Raw genomic sequence first — 12712 nt, forward strand, 5'->3', positions numbered from 1 at the left:
GTTTGTAGTGCTTTCATTGTATTACTGTTGGTTTTGTGCAAATGCTTTACACACTGCCTCTAATATAAGCCTGACTGCTCGTGCCAAGCTACCAAGGGGGTGAGCAGGGATTATTTTAGGAGTGTAACTCCCTTGTCCTGATTAGAGTGGTGGTTTCTGCCTGGCTTGGGTGCAAACCTTAGCCAACCAGAAATCCCATTTCTAACAGGAACACCCGAGAAGAGTAGTACCAGAGAGGGGGTGCGACGCTGGCGTTGCACTTAGAAGAGGTCACCTGCCCAGATCCGAATCTGTCCCATCCTCTGTCTGCATCCTGTCCTGGCAGATTCTATCTGGCCTATTTTCAAAGAGTTGGGTTTATTTATCACCTTAGGTAAATATAATTCTGCGAAAACTGTCATTGTACCTGTTCTCTCTTTCTTTTTCCTTTTTCCAGGTATCGTCTGCATTGATCATTATTATGACTTTGTTTTATTTGACTTTAATTTGTCTCTTGAAAGAATGTGTTTAAACTGTAATTGATTCTGACTCAAAAATTATTGATTTAAAGTTTTAAAAACTTTTTGAGTTTGTGGTTATTTCAAGTTTTGAGTTAAATGTCATTTTCTACCGTATACTATCTTAGAAACCTGATTCATCGAGAAAGGAATTATTGAGGAAATCAAATTGGTAAGACTTGGTAGAGGTGAAATAAAATTACAGGTAAACTCAAAAATTGATATCAGTGGGGTTTGCTAGCTCATTTGTGTGGATGGTCTGGGCCCAGGTGAGTATTTAGGTATGTGTGTGTTTAACCTGAGCAGGTGACCCGCGCTCTATCCATGGAACTACTGATCATTCTTTGCCTGCTCCTGCTCTTCATTTTCATGGCCCTGGACCTCATAGTTCTGGTGCTCGTCCTCCTGCTGGTGATGGTTCTCCTTTAGCCTTCCTCTCCTGGTCTTCCTGATACTGTTCTTCCTCTTCCTCCTGATCTAGGGCCTTATTCTCCATGTCCTGTCCTTGTGATCCTAGATGTACTTGTCTTGTCACTATGGTCCTCGTCCACTTTCTTAACTTACTCACCCTCTTCCCTCTGGATCAGGTTTTACTGGCCCTTCTCATTTTAGCCCTCATGCTTCTGATTTTTCTTGCCCTCTTTGTGGTCAAAGTCTTCTGGCTGGGTTGAGTCTCCTAGTACTCTCTCTTCAGGCCATCTTTCAGATACTTGTACTCCTTTGTAGATTCCTGGTCCCCATGGTCTGGTGCTCTTCCAACTCTGGTAGTTCTGGGGGTGCTGGGTTGCCTTCTTTTTGATCTGGTAAACCTGATCTTCATCCTCTTGTACCTGGTCCTTCTGATTGGTGTATTCCTGGTCCTAATTGCCCTGCTAACATCCCCAAGCGCCTCATTCTCCTAGACCCCCTGCTACTGGTCGTCATCCTGTTCCTACGCCTTCTTTTCCTCTTCTTCCTACACCTCCATATCGTACGCAGTCTTTCAACCTTGGACTTCTTGATCAATGTCATCTTATCAGTGACCCATGTCCTCCTCTCCCTCTTGATTCTAGCCATCATGATTCTCCTCCTGTTCCTCCTTCTTATCCTTCAGTGGTCTTGATCCCCCTTCCTCCCTAGTTCCTCTTCCAGGTCCTCATTCTCTTGGCTCTCTTGGCCATGGTCCTCCTATACCCATTTGCCTTGGCTTTGGACCTCTTTATCCTCGTTGTTATCTTAAAATTGGTTCTGTTGGCTCTGGTTCTCCTCTTCCTTGCCCTTTTTCTTTTGTCCATAAGCCTCTAGAGCATCTTGCTTGTGGTGCTCATCCTAAAGGTCATCTTCCTCCTCCTGGTTTTCTGCCCATACATGCCACCATATGTATTTGGAAAATAAGGGGATTTTGAAAACATATTAAGGGAGATATATGTTCCACACTGATTTGCACTGAAGTGGGAACAATCTTTAGGAGGAAGAAAACAAAATTCAAGAAAAAAACAGTACTCTCCGAATCCCGCCTGAATCCAGTATGTTAGCGTGTATCCTCTGCATGGCAAGCCTCCTGGTCCTTATCCTCATGATATCCCGGTCATCCTCCCTGTCAAGCTGTCCCATGTCTTCTTTCTGGTTCTTGGCTCCGTACCCTACTCCAGCTCTTCACCTCTTGCCACTGGGCCACTTGATCCTGAATATGATTCTTCTGATAGCTCTTCAGCTACTGGTCCTCCTCCCAGGTGACCTCCCATCTCCTTTGCTCCCACACCACTCCACACCACACTTTTCTCTGCTGTGACCCTGGCAAATTTCCCAATTTACCTCTTTTTAGTAATACCATTATCCCCCATTAATTTGATCTTCTCTGTGTCCCATCATCATCCGTGAGGTGAACATCAACATCTCTCGACCTTTCTTCCCACCTACTTTCATTTCCCTTGATTACTGTATCCATTCCACTGTTCCTTGTAAACATGTACACACACTAGTTCCTCCCACTGCTCAGTCAAAAGCATGACGATTAGAGTGCTCATACATTCAGCCAATCGGAGCCTGATACTCTAGTAGGAGCCTGCCAGATCAGCAGCCAATAAGAGCCAGCGTAATATTGCCAATCATCGTCTGAACTGCCCCCGCGGTCACGGCCGAAAGCAACAAACAGGAAGTACCGGAATTACAGTTTCGTTTATAATGCTGCAGTTTCCTAGGTACTAAAAGATTAACAAACAGTAATGTTATGTTATGTATCTTATTCCGAAAGGGCCTATGGTGACATGGCTACCTCATTGTATTTAAAGTCAGTTAAATATTAATGAAAGCGGTTTGACGCTTCCTCATAGGTTAGTTATTTTGGATAGCTGTCTTGTTTTGTACATGCTGCTTCTGATCTCAGCGACTACGTTTTTGCATAAATTATTATATTTGATTGTGCACGGGTTGTTTCTTTAGCGCATTATGGCGTCTTAAGGTCGTGTAAAAGCGCAGAGAGTTCAGGAGTTCGTTTTCATGTTACTCCCTGTGCTCCCATACGTACGGGAGGGTGCACGTGCCCTGCTCTCCACATGCTGCCGAAACTTCGGATTGTTTGTAAGAGTTGCCATTCTTACCTGAGCGGAGCCCACTATGCCACCACAACATGTGTCTTTAAAATTATTTCTTAAAACAAATATTCTTAAACGGCCTGTACAGCAAGCATTGTTATAAAAACAGTCCGATCTCAGTGCAAGCTCCTTCAGTGCCCATCATCTGTCTGTGTGTTACAGAGCCATCCGCTGATCTGCCAGCGCACAACACTGGTAAAGTACTTTACACGATTCACACAAAAGGTGATGGAAGAAATGCTTGCAGATAGGTAAGACCCTAGCAATCGCTCGGGGTAGCATTCCACTTCATCGATTTTCGCTCGCTGTGCCAGTCTAGACAAAGGCCCACCTTATGTAAATCAGCTGACCCTGCTCCTCTTAATACCAGTCCAACCCTAGGGGCCCCCAAAGTTGCTTCCCGACAGCCTTTCCGTGTCAGAAAGGCTGGTACGGACTGAAAGGCTGTCCAAAACTGACAACATAATCCCAACGGCGGAAACGCCGTCCATAGGGGATTACAGTGCGGGACCTACCAACCAGAAAACTCGGAGCCGGTCGGAACCGTCTCGGGATGACCGGCTGGTTTACACTCCGACTGCTGACATCGTAATTCAATGGTGTTCGGACCGCAAACTGACCGTGTCAGTCAGAGGCTTTCCGGCCGACATCGTAATCAGCCCCAGTGTCTCCTCTCCACTGTGGCAGTGGAACCAAGCTGCATCTGATCGAAGAGGCCCAATCAGGCTGATAGTAGTCTTTGGTTGTTTGTGCTGCGGTTCAGAAAGGACCTGATTTGGCAAATCAGGCTGTACTTTTGGACCAATGCTGATTTGCAGTTGGCTAGGTCTAATATGAGTTGGCTTGGTGGGCAAAGTAAGGATGGTTTGGAATGCTACCTTGATCAGTTAGTTGCCAGTAGTTAGACAAATTACAAGCATTCTTTCCATCACCTTTTGTTTTTTTATGTATGTTACACCATCGATGCTAATAAGCAACTCTGGAAAACCAAACTCTTGGAATACAAAACTGAGATTATGAAATCCAAATCTGCTTACTTTTGTTCTACAATTTGTACAGCCGCCAACAGTTCCAAAAGTATTTTCCAGATTCTGAACAGCCTCTCTCACCCTGACTGCGCTAAAAAGTCAATCCCTCCCACACAACCCCTTTGCGACAATCTTGCGCTGTTTTTCAAAGAAAAAATTGAGACTATCATTCGAAACCTGAGCACTTCCCCCACACTGGTCGGCCCAACCAGCCCTGAGGTCGTCATCATTGATTATGGAGTGGTGAGCCCAGGGTGCCAGCCTATGGACTGCTTGTGGGAGTTTCCCTCCATTACTGAGGCGGAATATGATAAACTGGCTCAAGGGATTTCCTCGGGCTCTCCTCTCGACCCCATTCCCCCTAAAAACTGGAAGACATCCGGAGAGGAACTCTTTCCCACTCTTTGCAGGATCTGCAATCAATCCCTGCGTAGTGGCTTAGTTCCTGCTCCCTGGAAGCAGGCTCTCATTAGGCCACTGTTGAAGAAACCCTCTCTGAACCCTGAGTGTCTACAGAATTATCGACCCATCTCCCTGCTACCATTCCCGGCAAAAATTGCAGAGCGTTGGGTGAGCTCGTGTCTCTCCAAACATCTGGAGCAGAATCATTTCCTGGACGAAATACAATTCGGCTTTCGTCCAGCCCATTTCACCGAAACAGCTCTACTTACTGCCATGGAGGTCCTTCGTTTGCGTGCAGACAGGGGCCAGGCAGTAGCCTTGATCCTGCTGGACCTGTCTGCCGCATTTGATACGGTCAATCACGGGATTCTATTGGAGAGACTAAGAGAGGCCGGGGTGGGATAGGAAGCAGGCTGTGTCCCTCCCCCCGTTTCAATCGGCCTTCTCCCCGGTGATCCATGGGGTGCCTCAAGGCTCGTCCATCAGCCCGATTTTATTTAACGTCTACCTAAAACCACTGATCACGTTAATAAAATCCCACAGGCTAAAAGTAATTAATTACGCCGACGACACTCAGCTCATCCTCTCTTGGGAGGGTGAGGAATCGATTCCTTTGGAATCGTTTCATGTCTGTCTGCGAGATATGGCTGGCTGGCTACACAATAATTCCTTACAGTTCAACGCCTCCAAAACCGAGGTTTTGTTCTGTGCCGGAAGTCGGATTGCCCGCCCGTTCCCGGCAGAGTTTTGGCCCCCTGAAACCTAAGAAAAGCCACAGCCGGTCACCACGGTTCGCAATCTGGGTGTTATGATGGACAACAAACTCAGCATGGAAGCCCAGGTTGCGAAAACAGTGTCCACCTGCTCGGCCCTTATTCATTCTCTTCGCAAGATCTTGCCACTCCTTCCTTCACAGGCCCGGGCCTTAATAGTCAGGTGTACCATTCTTAGTCGCCTTGACTATTGCAATGCGCTGTTGCTCGAGGCCCCGTCCGTGCTGCTCGACAGACTCCAAAGAGTTCAAACAGCCGCTGCCAAACTGGCCCTGGGTTGGCCTAGGAGATCTTCGGCCACTGCGGCAATGGCCGAGCTTCACTGGCTCCCTATGAAACAGCGAATTGCTTCTAAATCTCTCTGTCTTGTTTTTAAAGCTTTACATGGAGTTGGGCCCGACCCCCTGCAATTTATGTTTGACTGGTACATTCCAACCAGAGCCCTCCGATCTACTTCGGCCTGTCTTGTCAAAGTACCAAGATTTAAAAAGGTCAGGACAGTAGGAAGATCTTTCAAGGTTGCAGCAGCTAAACTTTGGAACAGCTTGCCTTTGGATGTCCGTCAAACAAGTGAACTTTTCCTTTTTAGGAAACGGGTCAAAACTTGGCTGTTTCCTAGATGTTAACTGTTCACTATCCTACTGGCATCTCCCAGTGCATCTATTTTAGGAGTTATCTTCAGCGCCAGGATACCTGTAAGGTGATAGCTGCGCTATATAAATGTTTTAAATAAATAATAAATAAATAAATAATCTGCCCTTCCAAACTGCACTTTTCACACCGTGGACACACAGCTTAAACAAGTGCCCACATACATAATACATACAGAGCAAGCATGTGTAAGTGCCCATCAGTGGTTGTCTATGATAAATTAGCTATGTGTTATCACACTCCCTCTTGTGATAAAATGGTTTCTGGTGCTGCCTCATGAGGGCCATCATCAGCGTTGTAGCTGTCCCTCACTGTCCCCATGTAAGCAAGTGCTGCCAGTCATAAGTGCATGGGCAAATCAGTGAAATAAACTACACATCCCTTAATAGTCTGTGAAAGGTTGCTTCAATATAGGAGGGCCAAACACCAACATTACTGTTCGAAGTACAGTCCTTCACAAAGCCACCATAAGTTGCAAATTATTCGATGAATATTCGAACCTCAACCTTCCCCTAGATTACCAAATGCCTGCAACTGAATAACTCCAAGTCTGAACAGGCTCCTGCATGTGGAATTCGAAACAAGTATTGAACAAAGCTAGACAATTTGTCTTGTAGGTGAAAGGGCCTCTTTATTCATTGGCAGGTTACTTTGTCTGGCTGTGTGATGGTTAATTGGGGGAATTTGAGAAAAGTTAAAAGATGGAAGAATGGATAGATGAACGAGTGAATGTATAGATGAGCACATGGATGGTTGAATGGGCAAGAGTGCTTGGATTATTGAATGAGTGCATGAACGGATGAAAATATGAGCAGATGACTGAGTGAAGAGAAGTATTGATGAATGGTACTTCTTAAACATGTTTACATAGCCTTTGGTGTAGCTTGCCATCAGCAGAGACGACAAAAGGGTTTATTCAACCCATGGAAGATTGTTTCAGCCTGCCATCCACAGCTTTAACTGTACGCAGCTGGTAGTGTATGTAAATGATTGGGCCAATATTTGCCAACATGATGCCATCAATGGCAACACTATAGTAGAAGCTGGTTTCACCATGCCATGTATACCAGGCCCACCATAATTGTAAAGGTGGTCTTTTATGCCAAGTAAACACAACCTGCGAATGGTAATGGCAACGGTGGTCACAAATGATGCCCTCACGATGTGCACCCACCAATGTGGTATTTGATAATGCAAACAAAAAAATGGCAACATAAATGTACGAGAGCGGGTGCTAGAGCCAGGTGCACACCCTTTCATCCCAGGTGTGAATTACACCAAGAATGGCTTTTCTTGAAATAAGTCAGTGCATTTTGCAACGCCTCAGTTACACCTCAAATAACAGTCCATAAACAAGCAGTCGATGCAGTGTCTTACCAGGTTGTCTTAAAATTATTTTTTCTTAAGTTTCACTTTCAAAGAATTTCTTTCCATCTTGTTCTCATAGCATCCAGCCAACACATGTTTCTTCCAGACTTTTACAAGGCCGAAATCCTATACGTGATTGCTTTGGCTGTTTCAATGACAACTCATTTTACATAAACCACCCATCACCTAGGTTGTTTATTTTATCACATAACACAAACTTGTGTGGTATTTATACCATCACAGTTTTAAAGATATTGAGCATTGTAAATCCCAGAACAACATTTCAGGATCGTAGCAGAGATAACTGTTAAGGCAGAGTGTTAGAATCTGAGTCAATCAGAACAAATTTAAAGCTCCGTCATCACCACCACCACGTTGAAGTGGAGTTAAAAGAAACCAGTGCCTTTTCTACACGGTGTGTCTGCTCACATATTTCCATTTGATTGTCAGAACACACTTTAATTTGACCACCAACATCATCGTGCATCAGTGCTGCAGACAATATTATTCATCTGTGGATTCAGGCAATAACTAACATAAATGGCTCTAGGGCGTAATGAACATCAGCGTCAAGCCATAGTAAAACATATAGAAGACAGCATTATTGAGCTTTAGTTGGGGCCAGCGCTAGTTGTAAACACCCTCTTGGCTTTGTCCTAGGATTGGAAGGCATTTTGTGACGCCCCGCCATTCCCAAGGGCAGAAAAGGGGTATTTATTAGCTGTCCAAATTTCTCAAGGGTTGGGGATGGGTCATATTTGCCATTTAAAATGTAAGTACGTGTTTGCAGAGGTGCTTAAAGCATCAGATGTGGTATTTTCACAATTTCAAACAGAGCAGTGAGGATGAAAGAATACCAGAATAGTGAGGGGGTAGTTGCAAACATATCACTAGGGCTGCCATCGCCTCTCCCCAACCTTTTTGACCCCTGCAGAAATGGTCTTCAAGGAGGCCGGGGAAAGGTGACAGCCCTCCTGGTACCTTTTTCTCAGTCAACTCCCTCTGTAACCTTTGTTTTTTTTTACTTCGTGGCAGAAATCCTTTTGTGGGTTTTCTGAATACAATGAAAACTCTGAACACGAGTGGTTTAGTTGCTTTTATGAGTTGTTACACAAATTGGGACACAAGTGTTGCTTCATAGTCTATTGACTGTGTAGATGTTCTTGTAGTTGTACTCCTTATGGATCTTTCCAATTAACAAATAACCCTTATGCTATCACAGCTCTTTTATCGGAAGATTTTTAATATCTCTTTCCTCTTTGGAATCTTTCAAAGCTGCACTGGATTGTGATAGTATATACAAGGAGAATGGTGCCCATTGACACTGAATCCCGTTTTATGGGTACTTGTTCTTCCATATATATACTCACTAGAGTTTCTATTTGCCTGAAATGAAGAAGCTCTAACATACATCCTATGGTTCCCACTTGCATTAAATTAGATGATTAGATGGGGTGGCAGTCAACTGCCTGTCCTGCTGCTTTCCACTGAGGATCATGACATATTGCATTATATAAGGATATAGCTAGTCTACCCCATTCCAGTAGTCTTTGTTGAAGTCTCTGACTAGCGTGGGGAAGTGATTTTACGACCCTGTAAGATCCTGGTTCCTACTGATTGGCTGTAAGGGGACATCCTCTCCTGCATTGCAACTGGCATGGTAAATAGTCTAAAGCTGACTTCTGTTGAGGTCCGTTTACATGTCCTCCCACTTCCTAAAGGAAAGCGGGTTCAGTTCCCTTCCATAAAGTCCACTGCTGGCCTTGCGTCTGGGGGAACCACCTCACTTAATTCACGTGTACCAGCGAATGTCCAGCCAAAAGCATCCCATGGATTGGCAGTGGAGTACAAGTAAGAGATTGTCTAGCATATGGCCGGTCTCTTGTGATGTATGTCACCTTTTATGTAGGGAAGGGACACATCAACCCCCCTACCCACCAAGTAGAGCCACCCTACGTCCACAAGAGCCAGCATTTACAGGGAGAAAGAATAGGGAACTGGAGCAGCGAGTAGTTCCGGTGCTGGCCTACAAGGAAGTGAGGGGAATGCGAGACAGCATGTTCACCACTTCACACCGCTGGCCACAACTTCGAGGGTAAAGAACATCAATGCTGGGATGGATGCACACCATTTGTCAGTCATAAGCTTTTATTCGATATGCAAGATATCTTGTAAGCACAGTAAAAAATACAATTATTACAATATACACAAAGAGACAAAAGCTACAAGAAGCCAGTATGAAATTCATAAAAAGATAAAAGGACATGAAGTGCCCGTTGATAAATTAGCTAAAAAGGAATTAAACAGCTACTGACAATCTCTTACAACGAATAAGCCAAAACCACTTTAAAAATTTTGCAATTCCACACACTAAAGGGGGGGAAGTGTCCGTGGTTAGGATACGCAAGGCTTCTAGGTGGCTACGTGTGCCCATATTTCGACAGAGGGGTTTCAACCAGGAACTCCTAGGCCTTGCATAATCCGGGCATACAAATAAGACATGCGCAATGGTCTCAACCTTGCTTGGGCAACATGCACAGTTGGGAGAAATACGGGCCGCTGGTGACCAACTCGATACCACTGCACCTAGGGGGAGGGATCCAACTCTAAATTTAAAATAAAGGGCTCGGTCAAAGGGGAGAGTGATCAAGTCCAGGTAGGGTTCAAAAGCCACAATGTCTTTAATTTGCAAAAAGGCGACAGTGGACTTGCAGTGGTTAGAGTTTGTAATTAGACGCTCAGCACACCAATTCCAATAAAGCGCCTTAACAACTTCTTTTGGAGGGGCTGAACGTGATGACCAACAGCCTCCTAGACCGATCTTCTCCAAAAGCTTTTTGGTTTCACTTAGCCACTTTATCTTAGCCCAGCCCCCCAAGCTCATTATTTCCCCCAGGGCATCAGCATAGGACTTTAGTTCTTCACCCCTCCAGATTCGTGTCCATAGCAAGAGCGGGCGAAGCTGGGCCTGGTCTTTAATGTTTTTACAGCCCGTGTCCAACCGCACTGGTACAGATGGAGTGCTCAGGGGCACGGAGATAAGGGATTTCAATAGCTTGCTCTCCGCTGTCTCTAGGGCGTTCAGACGGCAATGGCCCCACAGTTCTGCCCCGTACAAGGCTGATGACACTACTTTAGCCTTGTAGATATCAATTACTGGGGTAAGTGATCTCCTAGGAGAGGCCCTGAACTCCCTCATGAGAGCACCTCCCACTCTCCTATGATTGAGGACCATTTTATCAATATGATTAGCCCAAGACATCCTATCCGTGATCCGAATACCGAGGTAATCGAATTTGGATACTTTCTCTAGGGGGATCGAGTTAAGTGTGGGTGGACGGCCCAGTTTCTTAGGAGGATTTAGGACTAGATATTTTGTTTTGTCCACATTTATTGTTAATCCTCTTGCAGCACAGAACTCCTGAAATCGCGTTAGTAATTTCTGGAGGCCTTGAGGGGTCTTCGAAATCAGGAGCGTGTCGTCCGCAAAAAGCAGGGTGGGGATACGGACTCCTCCGAGACAGGGGGCGTCGGCTGGTTCTTGTTGTAGATGTTTTACCACCCCATTCACATATAGTGAAAATAGGGTGGGTGCCAAGACACAGCCCTGTCTTACGCCCCTGGACACTGGAATCTTCTCAGTGAGTTCTCCGTTTTTACCCCAACGGACCTGAGCAAAGGTATGGGCGTGAAGGCTAATGAGAAGGGACAAGATGTAAGGGGGTAAACCCAACTCATAAAGTACCCTCCAAAGATCTTCCCGGGGGACTAGGTCAAAGGCAGTCTTCAGGTCTATAAAGGCCAAATAAAGACTACCCTTGCCCAGTTCCACCACCTTCCACCCCAATAGTACCAGCCTGAACACCTGCTCTATTGTCCCCATTCCAACCCGAAAACCTGCCTGAAAGTCTGATAGGATTTTGTTCTCCTCCACCCAATGGAGAATCCTTCCAAGGATAGCTTTACCAGCTATCTTTTGGGTGGAGTCAATCAGACTTATAGGTCGGTAGTTCCCCGGTGTTTCCCTGCACCCTTTTTTATAAATCGGGACCACCACCGCCCCTTTCCAGGATTCTGGTACTGCCCCTCCCATCATGATATCATTTAGTAGAGCTGCTATGACCCGTGCCCATTCCGCTGGATATGCCCTCATAAGGTCCCCCGGGAGGCCATCGGGGCCCGCTGCCTTGCGAGGGGCTACCCACCCTATAACCCCCTCAATCTCTAACGGAGTGAAGAGATCATAGGCATGAGGTTCAGTTATTCGTGTGAGGTCCATCCCCACATTACGATCCCCATCTAGAGGGAGGTATAGGGACCCAAAATGCTTTACCCAGCTTTGAGGCGGGATGTTACAGGGTCTCACAAGTGCATCGGGGTTTTTCCGTGTACTTATAAGATGCCAAAATGCCCTTGAGTCCCTAATTTTACTGGCCTGGAGCAGGTCTTCCCAGTATTTGTCTTCCCACTCCCTCCTGGCAAGTTTAAGGGACTTATTGTAGGCCTTCCTTGCTTCCTGTATCGCACTACGGGACTTGACTTTGAGCGCCTCAACTAGCTTAGCCTTGTAAACCCTACATGTTTGGGTATACCAACCATCGACTGGTTTTTTAGAGTGTTTGTTACCCAACTTGTTATGGTATAATGTAAAGACGTTAGTTAAGGCTTCTACCAGGGAGACAAAGAGCCCACTCACTCTACCCACCCCTTCTGAGGAGCTTCCAAGGTTTGATACCGTGTGGTTTAGGTGGAATTGTATTTCTTCCACCTTTGCCTCTGATAAAACCAATTTGGCCCATTTTATTCGTCTACCACAAGGGGAGACTTCAGAGTCATCCGGAGGTGCTGCTACCCGATTTATATTATCCTTACTTGAATGTCGCCACCACTGAACCATACTTAAAGAAAGCAAGTTGTGGTCACTTTCAGTCGAGGGGACCACCTGCATGTCCCTTACATAAGGCCATAGGTATACGTCTACTAAAAAATAATCTAACCTAGAGGTATGTCCTGGCCTATTATACGTGTGGGCACCCAACCTATCCGAGGGTGTCCTCCCATTTGCTGCCCTTAAGTTGAATTCAAGGCTCAGGGAGTATAACTGGAGCGCCACTTCTGACCACCTTCTAATCGGTGGGATTTCCAGAGCCGGAATCCCCCACCTGGTATCCTCCTCTTCTTGGTCGAGGGAAACGTCCGAGCCCAAAGGCTCGAACGTACAGTTCATATCACCGGCAACCAATGTACGAGACTTATATGGGGTATTGTTTAACAAAGTCTCGAGGAGAGATATTACAGGAGACTTTCTCCCGCCCACGGTTCCCCGGGCATAAACATTATAAACATTTAAGACAACTCTTCCCCTTTGATCTATTAGGGTGATGTTTTGTATGTCAGGGGAACCTGTGGGGAACTCCATG

General features: G+C 45.7%; 1 protein-coding gene across 1 annotated transcript in view; it reads left to right on the plus strand.

Annotated features, from left to right (window-relative positions):
* The first annotated feature begins 2613 nt into the window (after positions 1-2613).
* LOC146833570 (stonustoxin subunit alpha-like) overlaps positions 2614-12712 on the plus strand; it is a 159907-nt gene continuing 149808 nt past the window's right edge. Inside the window, exon 1 of the mRNA XM_085600080.1 lies at positions 2614-2677. The gene's annotated coding sequence lies outside the window, so the exon portion shown is untranslated. The remainder of the gene's footprint in view (positions 2678-12712) is intronic.

Source organism: Triturus cristatus, chromosome 4_2 (assembly GCF_964204655.1).
Source record: "Triturus cristatus chromosome 4_2, aTriCri1.1, whole genome shotgun sequence".
NCBI classification, from domain to species: Eukaryota; Metazoa; Chordata; class Amphibia; order Caudata; family Salamandridae; genus Triturus; species Triturus cristatus.